This window comes from Pecten maximus, chromosome 4 (assembly GCF_902652985.1).
Source record: "Pecten maximus chromosome 4, xPecMax1.1, whole genome shotgun sequence".
Classification (NCBI taxonomy): Eukaryota; Metazoa; Mollusca; class Bivalvia; order Pectinida; family Pectinidae; genus Pecten; species Pecten maximus.
In genome coordinates this window covers 10,847,542-10,860,448 of record NC_047018.1, presented here as the reverse complement: position 1 = coordinate 10,860,448, position 12,907 = coordinate 10,847,542, and the positions used below count along the sequence as shown (strand labels likewise).

The following is a 12,907-nucleotide window of genomic DNA, read 5'->3' as shown; positions in this document are numbered from 1 at the left end:
TCCCCCGTAACGGATTCCATACTTACCCCCCCTTTCCCCTCCAAAGAACAAATTTCCCATTCTTCCCCCTCCCCCTTTCCCCCTTCCAAAATTTTTTTTATTCTTCCTCCCCCCCTTAAAAAGGATTTGGGTTCCTTTTTTCCCCTTTCCCCCCCCTTCCCCCTTATAAAAATTCTTTTGTTAAAACCCCCCCCCTTTTCCCCCCAAATTCTTCCTTGTTCCATTTTTACCCCCCCCCCCAAAGTATACAGGATTTTTTGTTTACCACCCTCCGTCCCTCACCAAAAAGTATACAGGATTCCTATTGTGTACCACCCTCCCGTCCCTCTCCAAAGTATACAGGATTCCTATTGTGTTACCACCCTCCCTTCCCTCTCCAAAGTATACAGGATTCCTATTGTGTTACCATCCCTCTCCTTCCCTCTCCAAAGTATACAGGATTCCTATTGTGTTACCACCCTCCCTTCCCTCTCCAAAGTATACAGGATTCCTATTGTGTTACCACCCTCTCTTCCCTCTCCAAAGTATACAGGATTCCTATTGTGTTACCACCCTCCCTTCCCTCTCCAAAGTATACAGGATTCCTATTGTGTTACCAGCCCTCCCTTCCCTCTCCAAAGTATACAGGATTCCTATTGTGTTACCACCCTCCCGTCCCTCTCCAAAGTATACAGGATTCCTATTGTGTTACCACCCTCCCTTCCCTCTCCAAAGTATACAGGATTCCTATTGTGTTACCACCCTCCCGTCCCTCTCCAAAGTATACAGGATTCCTATTGTGTTACCATCCTCCCTTCCCTCTCCAAAGTATACAGGATTCCTATTGTGTTACCACCCTCCCGTCCCTCTCCAAAGTATACAGGATTCCTATTGTGTTACCATCCCTCCCTTCCCCTCTCCAAAGTATACAGGATTCATATTGTGTTACCACCCTCCCTTCCCTCTCCAAAGTTTATACAGGATTCCTATTGTGTTACCACCCTCCCTTCCCTCTCCAAAGTATACAGGATTCCTATTGTGTTACCAACCTCCCTTCCCTCTCCAAAATATACATGATTTCTATTGTGTAACCAACCTCCCGTCCCTCACCAAAGTATACAGGATTCCTACTGTGTTACCACCCTCCCGTCCCTCTCCAAAGTATACATGATTTCTATTGTTTTACCACCCTCCCTTCCCTCTCCAAAGTATACAGGATTCCTATTGTGTAACCAACCCTCCCGTCCCTCACCAAAGTATACATGATTTCTATTGTGTTACCACCCTCCCTTCCCTCTCCAAAGTATACAGGATTCCTATTGTGTTACCATCCTCCCTTCCCTCTCCAAAGTATACATGATTTCTATTGTGTAACCATCCTCCCGTACCTCTCCAAAGTATACAGGATTTCTATTGTTTTACCAACCTCCCTTCCCTCTCCAAAGTATACAGGATTCCTATTGTGTAACCAACCTCCCCCCTCTCCAAAGTATATAGGATTCCTATTGTGTTACCACCCTCCCGTCCCTCACCAATGTATACAGGATTCCTATTGGTTTACCACCCTCCCTTCCCTCTCCAAAGTATACAGGATTTCTATTGTGTTACCAACCTCCCTTCCCTCTCCAAAGTATACATGATTTCTATTGTGTAACCAACCTCCCATCCCTCACCAAAGTATACAGGATTCCTACTGTGTTACCACCCTCCCGTCCCTCTCCAAAGTATACATGATTTCTATTGTTTTACCACCCTCCCGTCCCTCTCCAAAGTATACAGGATTCCTATTGTGTTACATTGTACCATCCTCCGTTCCCTCTCCACAATATACAGGATTCCTATTGTGTTACATTGTACCATCCTCCGTTCCCTCTCCACAATATACAGGATTCCTATTGTGTTACCATCCTCCCTTCCCTCTCCAAAGTATACATGATTTCTATTGTGTAACCAACCTCCCTTCCCTCTCCAAAGTATACAGGATTCCTATTGTGTTACCACCCCCCCGTCCCTCTCCAAAGTATACAGGATTACTATTGTGTTACCACCCTCCCTTCCCTCTCCAAAGTATACAGGATTCCTATTGTGTTACCACCCTCCCTTCCCTCACCAAAGTATACAGGATTCCTATTGTGTTACCACCCTCCCTTCCCTCACCAAAGTATACAGGATTCCTATTGTGTTACCACCCTCTCTTCCCTCTCCAAAGTATCAATGGTTTCTATTGTGTTACCACCCTCCCGTCCCTCTCCAAAGTTTATACAGGATTCCTATTGTGTTACCATCATTCCTTCCCTCTCCAAAGTATACAGGATTCCTAGTGTGTAACCAACCTCCCTTCCCTCTCCAAAGTATACAGGATTCCTATTGTGTTACCACCCTCCCGTCCCTCACCAAAGTATACAGGATTCCTATTGTGTTACCACCCTCCCGTCCCTCTCCAAAGTATACAGGATTCCTATTGTGTTACCACCCTCCCGTCCCTCACCAAAGTATACAGGATTCCTATTGTGTTACCACCCTCCCTTCCCTCTCCAAAGTATACAGGATTCCTATTGTGTTACCATCCTCTCTTCCCTCTCCAAAGTATACAGGATTCTTATTGTGTTACCACCCTGCCTTCCCTCTCCAAAGTTTATACATGATTCCTATTGTGTTACCATCCTTCCCGTCCCTCTCCAAAGTATACAGGATTCCTGTTGTGTTACCACCCTCCCGTCCCTCTCCAAAGTATACAGGATTCCTATTGTGTTACCACCCTCTCTTCCCTCTCCAAAGTATACAGAATTCCTATTGTGTTACCACCCTCTCTTCCCTCTCCAAAGAATACAGGATTCCTATTGTGTTACCAGCCTCCCTTCCCTCTCCAAAGTATACAGGATTCCTATTGTGTTACCACCCTCCCGTCCCTCTCCAAAGTATACAGGATTCATATTGTGTTACCACCCTCTCTTCCCTCTCCAAAGTATACAGGATTCCTATTGTGTTACCACCCTCCCGTCCCTCTCCAAAGTATACAGGATTTCTATTGTGTTACCACCCTCTCTTCCCTCTCCAAAGTATACAGGATTCCTATTGTGTTACCACCCTCCCGTCCCTCTCCAAAGTATACAGACTTCCTATTGTGTTACCATCCCTCCCTTCCCTCTCCAAAGTATACAGGATTCCTATTGTGTTACCACCCTCCCTTCCCTCTCCAAAGTATACATGATTCCTATTGTGTTACCACCCTCCCTTCCCTCTCCAAAGTATACAGGATTCCTATTGTGTTACCACCCTCCCGTCCCTCTCCAAAGTATACAGGATTCCTATTGTGTTACCACCCTCCCGTCCCTCTCCAAGGTGGTATACAGGATTCGTATTGTGTTACCACCCTCCCGTCCCTCTCCAAAGTATACAGGATTCCTATTTTGTTACCACCCTCCCTTCCCTCTCCAAAGTATACAGGATTTCTATTGTGTTACCACCCTCCCGTCCCTCTCCAAAGTATACAGGATTCCTATTGTGTTACCACCCTCCCTTCCCTCACCAAAGTATACAGGATTCCTATTGTGTTACCATCCTCTCTTCCCTCTCCAAAGTATATAGGATTCCTATTGTGTTACGACCCTCCCGTCCCTCACCAAAGTATACAGGATTCCTATTGTGTTACCATCCTCCCGTCCCTCTCCAAAGTATACATGATTTCTATTGTTTTACCACCCTCCCTTCCCCTCTCCAAAGTATACAGGATTCCTATTGTGTTACGACCCTCCCGTCCCTCACCAAAGTATACAGGATTCCTATTGTGTTACCATCCTCCCGTCCCTCTCCAAAGTATACATGATTTCTATTGTTTTACCAGCCTCCATTCCCTCTCCAAAGTATACAGGATTCCTATTGTGTTACCACCCTCCCGTCCCTCTCCAAAGTATACATGATTTCTATTGTTTTACCACCCTCCCTTCCCTCTCCAAAGTATACAGGATTCCTATTGTGTAACCAACCTCCCGTCCCTCACCAAAGTATACATGATTTCTATTGTGTTACCACCCTCCCTTCCCTCTCCAAAGTATACATGATTTCTATTGTGTAACCAACCTCCCTTCCCTCTCCAAAATATACAGGATTTTTATTGTGTTACCACCCTCCCGTCCATCTCCAAAGTATACATGATTTCTATTGTGTAACCAACCTCCCTTCCCTCTCCAAAGTATACAGGATTCCTAGTGTGTAACCAACCTCCCTTCCCTCTCAAAAGTATACAGGATTCCTATTGTGTTACCACCCTCCCGTCCCTCTCCAAAGTATACAGGATTCCTAACGTGTTACCACCCTCCCGTCCCTCTCCAAAGTATACAGGATTCCTATTGTGTTACCACCCTTCCATCCCTCTCCAAAGTATACAGGATTCCTATTGTGTTACCATCCTCCCTTCCCTCTACAAAGTATACAGGATTCCTATTGTGTTACCACCCTCCCATCCCTCTCCAAAGTATACAGGATTCCTATTGTGTTACCACCCTCCCGTCCCTCTCCAAAGTATACAGGATTCCTAACGTGTTGCCACCCTCCCGTCCCTCTCCAAAGTATACAGGATTCCTATTGTGTTACCACCCTCCCATCCCTCTCCAAAGTATACAGGATTCCTATTGTGTTACCATCCTCCCTTCCCTCTCCAAAGTATACAGGATTCCTATTGTGTTACCACCCTCCCATCCCTCTCCAAAGTATACAGGATTCCTATTGTGTTATCACCCTCCCGTCCCTCTCCAAAGTATACAGGATTCCTAACGTGTTACCATCCTCCCTTCCCTCTCCAAAGTATACATGATTCCTATTGTGTTACCACCCTCCCGTTCCTCTCCAAAGTATACAGGATTCCTATTGTGTTACCAGCCTCCCGTTCCTCTCCAAAGTATACAGGATTCCTATTGTGTTACCAGCCTCCCTTTCCCTCTCCAAAGTATATAGGATTCCTATTGTGTTACCACCCTCACTCATCACCAAAGTATACAGGAGTCATCATAGTATCGACTAAATATCGTTCAAAATACACACCACAGCGATAATCCGCTGATCTCGTTATCAGCAGTACCATCCAGGTTTTCTGTGACATCTAAAACCAATTGTGAGAATCGATTGTTGGGATCGATATCATTATGTTTAGTGTGTCCTACAGCCGTCTACCTATAGGCGAGCTGTAAACGCTATTTAATTAGTCCGCAATTCCATACCAACATTGTCATGTATAAGATAATTAGGTATAAGGCACAAGTTGTAGTGTTTCATTAGTCTTCCGTTTGAACCGACTAATCAATATTTGTGAATGTTACATGCAAATAATTCGTCGTCACAGGTCATAAATGTCTGTAACCATCTGACGAGGGCAAATCAAAGTGTGCAGTGGTAATCGTCAATGATCACGTTCGTAAGACCTGGCGAGTTATCTGGACGTGGTATTTACACTAAGACATATAAACAATTGGTTTCCCCGAGGGATGAGATAGCCATGTCTACCTGTACAGGGAGTACACACACACGAGTACACACTCCGCGAGTAGAGGCGAAATTATAATAAACCCAGTTTATGCGATTATCTGCTTTACACACAGCAGTGACACACGTTATCGGCTGAGGTTACATCGTGGTTACTTACGTTATTACAGTAGTGTATCGCCCATCACAGATTAAATAACCAAAACAAGACTGTAAATATGTGTGAAAATACCAGGGTATCGCTACCAGTATGAGGAACAGAGGTATAATGTGGCGTGGTGATAATGTATTATTGTGATTAGCATAATTTGTAGGATTACATTTGATGATGATGCGTGAACTGGTCGTGTTATTTCGGCTCCTGTACATGAAAGTATGCGTGTACCCACGAGTCAATGCCTAATTAGCCGTCGTAAGATTTGAGACTGGAAAACGATGTATACGGGTATCCTCAAATTTGTGTATATTAGTTTACCCCGTAGGCAAGAGGGCCCCTTATGTTGATGGAAAACCCTACTTCCTGTGAAACGTTGGAGGAAGTACACACTCTGAGGCGCACACACACTTTCCTCACACCATGGTGATACCACCGACTCCCCCGTAATAACCGATAATAATCTGGTTCATCACACACATACACACACACCCTATTCAATACCGTGTCACTCTCACACGTGAAATCTAACCCGTCCATAGCTTCTGTTCACTCCATGATAAGAATACTTGATGACAGATGAACATTTCTTCCCAATATATATATATCACCCCTGCTACTAATAATGCGACGCATGCTACAGATACATGCAGCCTCGAGTCGTGCTCTCTATATAAACAAATGCATCACAATTAATAAATAGTCCTCTTCAATTCTGCAGTTTAGCTTGTCGCCAGGCAGATTTGGAGGTGCATACATATGTGTGTAAATGTACTTACCAATAAATCCTGTAGGATTCGCTTTCTCCCTATACATTAGTAATGTTCCATTGGGCTAGCTATACCGGCTAGGATGGTGACGTTATTTACAAACGTACCACACAAATCGCTTGATATCCCACGCATACATCACAGAAATATCACAGTAATTGACACGAAGGTCTTAATTTTTAAATCCATATCATAAAAAACGGGTTACAGATGCAACAACATGGACCTGGACTCGACCACCATTCACTTGAATTCAGCATCCACATCTAAACACATAGACTTATGCATAAATCATCCTCGACATCAAAACGAGGCTTGTCGTCTGCTCAGCGCGTGGATGCTGCTTTGAGGAAGTAGAACGCTAGGCTATTGCAGTCATGAATGAAAAGAATTAGTTTCCGTGGAATATTTATAATTACGATATTTTATAGTTCACAGATGCGACAACAGCTAACATGTTAAGCATGTAGTCGAAAGGGTTACTACCAATCTGACATACGATTCATTATTCATGCTCAGCGTATCTATGATGACACAGAACTCATTATGTTCACGCTACGATCGATAGACTCATGGCAGACTCCCCGTGTATTCCGCCAGATAGTTTAATGTTCAAACGATTGATGGAAATCTCTTCCCTTCCATTCTTTGTCCTTTCGTTCCTTCTAATATCGTTATATACTTCCAATCGCAACATATTTTAATGTATATTTTTGTTTCTAAATAAACCCGTGACGCTTTGTTTCGGGCGACACATCTACATCTATCAATCAATGCTGATCCCATCATTAATTTTGAACCTTTTGTTTTACCGGAGTATCAATTTGGTGTTATTGTATTTAGTCAAACATAAAACTAAAATGATCTAGACCCCAGTTTCCTCAATATTCCTTAGCTTAATGAAAATCCTTAACTGGAAAATTTCCAATGTAAAACGATACAGAAACTAATGGAAAAGTCTTAGTTAAGGAACATTCCTTTAACTATGTAAGCTTTCCTATTGAAAAAAATAAGTTTAAGAATTTCGTGTAATTTTAAGACCACTTGTTCATTTCATCCACGCTTTTTGTATCTCGTGTTAAGCTTGATGTCGTTATTCGGAGACCGCTGTTGATTGATATATATTGGCTATTACCGATTTAACTCCTTAAGTAACCAGATCGTGTTATTATCCTATAATTTTTTCCAGAATTGACTTTTTCAGAAGAATTTAATACTTAACAAGATACCGTTAACATTAAAAATTTGTATAATTTCCCAAAATTGATATATCTTTAACATTCATTATGACTTTCCAGTACTTTTCTCGTCAGAGGGCACGTGGCTTGTGGTGACACATGACCTTGATGACAGCCATGTTTTCTTTAGCTGTTTGTAAAGGTTGTAGGTATTTCAACTGCTGGGTTTTACGTTGTATCCTAACCAACCAGATGGCAGTCAACTGATTAAACATATCGTATCTATGAAGACGTCAGAATGATAGACATCCTGTGATACGCACGACACAAGTGTACAGATTCCACATTTCAAATATAGCTATAACCAGTGGAAATGGGTTTAACTTTATATTTCTTCATTGTGTGTGAAAGACATTGTATACATTTACCTTCATTAATAATACTGTAATATATCAAATCATTGTGTATATCTAAACTGTGGTATATATTATCATTATGTATTGACACTGTGATATATATTATCATTGTGTATTGACACTGTGGTATATATTATCATTATGTATTGACATTGTGGTATATATTATCATTGTGTATTGACATTGTGGTATATGTTATCATTTGTGTATTGACACTGTGTTACATATCATCATTGTGTATTGACACTGTGATATATATTATCATTGTGTATTGACACTGTGATGTATATTATCATTTGTGTATTGACACTGTGGTATATATTCTCATTGTGTATTGACATTGTGGTATATTTTATCATTATGTACTGACAATGTGGTATATATTATCATTGTGTATTGACATTGTGTTCTATATTACCATTTGTGTATTGACAATGTGGTATATATTATCATTGTGTATTGACATTGTGGTATATGTTATCATTTGTGTATTGACACTGTGTTACATATCATCATTGTGTATTGACACTGTGATATATATTATCATTGTGTATTGACACTGTGATGTATATTATCATTTGTGTATTGACACTGTGGTATATATTCTCATTGTGTATTGACATTGTGGTATATTTTATCATTATGTACTGACAATGTGGTATATATTATCATTGTGTATTGACATTGTGTTCTATATTACCATTTGTGTATTGACAATGTGGTATATATTATCATTGTGTATTGACACTGTGGTATATATTATCATTGTGTATTGACACTGGGGTATATATTGTCATTGTGTATTGACACTGTGGTATATATCATCATTGTGTATTGACACTGTGGTATATATTATCATTGTGTATTGACACTGTGATATATATTATCACCGTGTATTGACACTGTGGTATATATTGCCATTGTGTATTGACACTGTGATATATATTATCATTGTGTATTGACACTGTGATACATATTATCATTGTGTATTGACACTGTGGTATATATTATCATTGTGTATTGACACTGTGATATATATTATCATTGTTGTGTATTGACACTGTGATATATATTATCATTGTGTATTGACACTGTGGTATATATTATCATTGTGTATTGAAACTGTGATATATATGATCATTGTGTATTGACACTGGGGTATATATTATCATTGTGTATTGACACTGTGGTATATATCATCATTGTGTATTGACACTGTGGTATATATTATCATTGTTTATTGACACTGTGGTATATATCAGCATTGTGTATTGACACTGTGGTATATATTATCATTGTGTATTGACATTGTGGTACGTATTATCATTTGTGTATTGACACTGTGTTATATATTATCATTGTGTATTGACACTGTGGTATATATTATCATTGTGTATTGACACTGTGGTATATATTACCATTGTGTATTGCCACTGTGATATATATTATCATTGTGTATTGACACTCGGTATATATTATCATTGTGTATTGACACTGTGATATATATTATCATTGTGTATTGACACTGTGGTATATATTGTCATTGTGTATTGACACTGTGGTATATATTATCGTTGTGTATTGACACTGTGGTATATATTATCATTGTGTATTGACATTGTGGTATATATTATCATTGTGTATTGACATTGTGGTATATATTATCATTGTGTATTGACACTGTGGTATATATTATCATTGTGTATTGACACTGTGGTATATATTGTCATTGTGTATTGACACTGTGGTATATATTATCATTGTGTATTGACACTGTGGTATATATTATCATTGTGTATTGACATTGTGGTATATATTATCATTGTGTATTGATATTGTGGTATATATTATCATTGTGTATTGACACTGTGGTATATATTATCATTGTGTATTGACACTGTGGTATATATTGTCATTGTGTATTGACACTGTGGTATATATTATCATTGTGTATTGACACTGTGGTATATATTATCATTGTTTATTGACACTGTGATATATATATTATCATTGTGTATTGACACTGTGATGTATATTATCATTGTGTATTGACACTGTGATATATATTATCATTGTGTATTGACACTGGGGTATATATTATAATTGTGTATTGACACTGTGGGATATATTATCATTGTGTATTGACACTGTGGTATATATTAAAATTGTGTATTGACACTGTGGTATATATTATCATTGTGTATTGACACTGTGGTATATATTATTAGTATGTATTGATATTGTGGTATATATTATCATTGTGTATTGGCACTGTGGTATATATTATCACTGTGTATTGACACTGTGATATATATTATCATTGTGTATTGACACTGTGGTATATATTGTCATTGTGTATTGACACTGTGATATATATTATCATTGTGTATTGACATTTTGATGTATATTATCATTGTGTATTGACACTGCGGTATATATTATCATCGTGTATTGACACTGTGATATGTAGTATCATTATTTCTACCACAATACCCTGTGTTATTCAACTCTCAGACCATCAGTTAATCATTACAGCTGTTGATTAACAATATGTTTATAACACACGTGGTATAAACTATGTACGCATTTTGATTGGCTAACACGGTGAACTTTGACCCAAGCTGCAATTGTTATTGACGTCATCAATAATCTAATGACGTCACATCACCGGGTCTCGCACGTCACCGGTACAGTTTATTTGCATACGCGAAATTATACTTGGCCACGTTTACCTTTGATTCAAGCCGATATTATTGTGGTAGAAACAGGTCACACGACTCTAAATTGTTGGATATGGAATGTTTTTCACACTCGTTAGTTATTTTTTTAAAGTTGCAAAAAACACTCGCTAAAGCTCGTGTCTTCTGTAACTTTAAAAAAATAACTTACTCTTGTGAAACAAATTCCATATCCAACAACCACTCGTTGTGTAACCTCTATGTATTGACCCTGTAGTATATATTATCATTGTGTATTGACACTGTGGTATATATTATCATTGTGTATTGACACTGTGGTATATATTATCATTGTGTATTGACACTGTGGTATATATTATCATTGTGTATTGACACTCGGTATATATTATCATTGTGTATTGACACTGTGATATATATTATCATTGTGTATTGACACTGTGGTATATATTGTCATTGTGTTTTGTCACTGTGGTATATATTATCGTTGTGTATTGACACTGTGGTATATATTATCATTGTGTATTGACATTGTGGTATATATTATCATTGTGTATTGACATTGTGGTATATATTATCATTGTGTATTGACACTGTGGTATATATTATCATTGTGTATTGACACTGTGGTATATATTATCATTGTGTATTGACACTGTGGTATATATTATCATTGTGTATTGACACTGTGGTATATATTATCATTGTGTATTGACACTTTGGTATATATTATCATTGTGAATTGACACTGTGGTATATATTATCATTGTGTATTGACACTGTGGTATATCGTATCATTGTGCATTGACACTGTGGTATATATTATCATTGTGTATTGACACTGTGGTATATATTATCACTGTGTATTGACACTGTGGTATATATTATCATTGTGTATTGACACTGTGGTATATATTTTCATTGTGTATTGACACTGTGGTATATATTATCATTGTGTATTGACATTGTGGTATATATTATCATTGTGTATTGACACTGTGGTATATATTATCATTGTGTATTGACATTGTGATATATATTATCATTGTGTATTGACACTGTGGTATATATTATCATTGTGTATTGACATTGTGATATATATTATCATTGTGTATTGACACTGTGGTATATATTATCATCGTGTATTGACACTGTGATATATATTATCATTGTGTATTGACACTGTGGTATATATTATCATTGTGTATTGACACTGTGATATATATTATCATTGTGTATTGACACTGTGATATATATTATCATTGTGTATTGACACTGTGATATATATTATCATCGTGTATTGACACTGTGATATATATTATCATCGTGTATTGACACTGTAATATATATTATCTTTGTGTATTGACACTGTGGTATATATTATCATTGTGTATTGACACTGTGGTATATATTATCATTGTGTATTGACACTGTGGTATATATTATCATTGTGTATTGACACTGTGGTATATATTATCATTGTGTATTGACACTGTGGTATATATTGTCATTGTGTATTGACACTGTGATATATATTATCATTGTGTATTGACATTTTGATGTATATTATCATTGTGTATTGACACTGCGGTATATATCATCATCGTGTATTGACACTGTGATATGTAGTATCATTATTTCTACCACAATACCCTGTGTTATTCAACTCTCAGACCATCAGTTAATCATTACAGCTGTTGATTAACAATATGTTTATAACACACGTGGTATAAACTATGTACGCATTTTGATTGGCTAACACGGTGAACTTTGACCCAAGCTGCAATTGTTATTGACGTCATCAATAATCTAATGACGTCACATCACCGGGTCTCGCACGTCACCGGTACAGTTTATTTGCATACGCGAAATTATACTTGGCCACGTTTACCTTTGATTCAAGCCGATATTATTGTGGTAGAAACAGGTCACACGACTCTAAATTGTTGGATATGGAATGTTTTTCACACTCGTTAGTTATTTTTTTAAAGTTGCAAAAAACACTCGCTAAAGCTCGTGTCTTCTGTAACTTTAAAAAAATAACTTACTCTTGTGAAACAAATTCCATATCCAACAACCACTCGTTGTGTAACCTCTATGTATTGACCCTGTAGTATATATTATCATTGTGTATTGACACTGTGGTATATATTATCATTGTGTATTGACACTGTGGTATATATTATCATTGTGTATTGACACTGTGGTATATATTATCATTGTGTATTGACACTGG

The 12,907-nt window shown here is 38.0% G+C and overlaps 1 protein-coding gene across 6 annotated transcripts in view; it reads right to left on the bottom strand.

The window, feature by feature from the left end:
- Positions 1–6,683, bottom strand: part of LOC117325217 (regulator of G-protein signaling 17-like) — a 76,497-nt gene extending 69,814 nt beyond the window's left edge. For 3 of the 6 annotated variants that reach the window (XR_004532218.1, XR_004532219.1, XM_033881303.1), the window contains exon 1: positions 6,391–6,683. The gene's annotated coding sequence lies outside the window, so the exon portion shown is untranslated. The remainder of the gene's footprint in view (positions 1–6,390) is intronic. The other 3 variants (XM_033881304.1, XM_033881305.1, XM_033881306.1) reach the window with 2 other exon arrangements.
- Between the last annotated feature and the right edge of the window lie 6,224 nt (positions 6,684–12,907).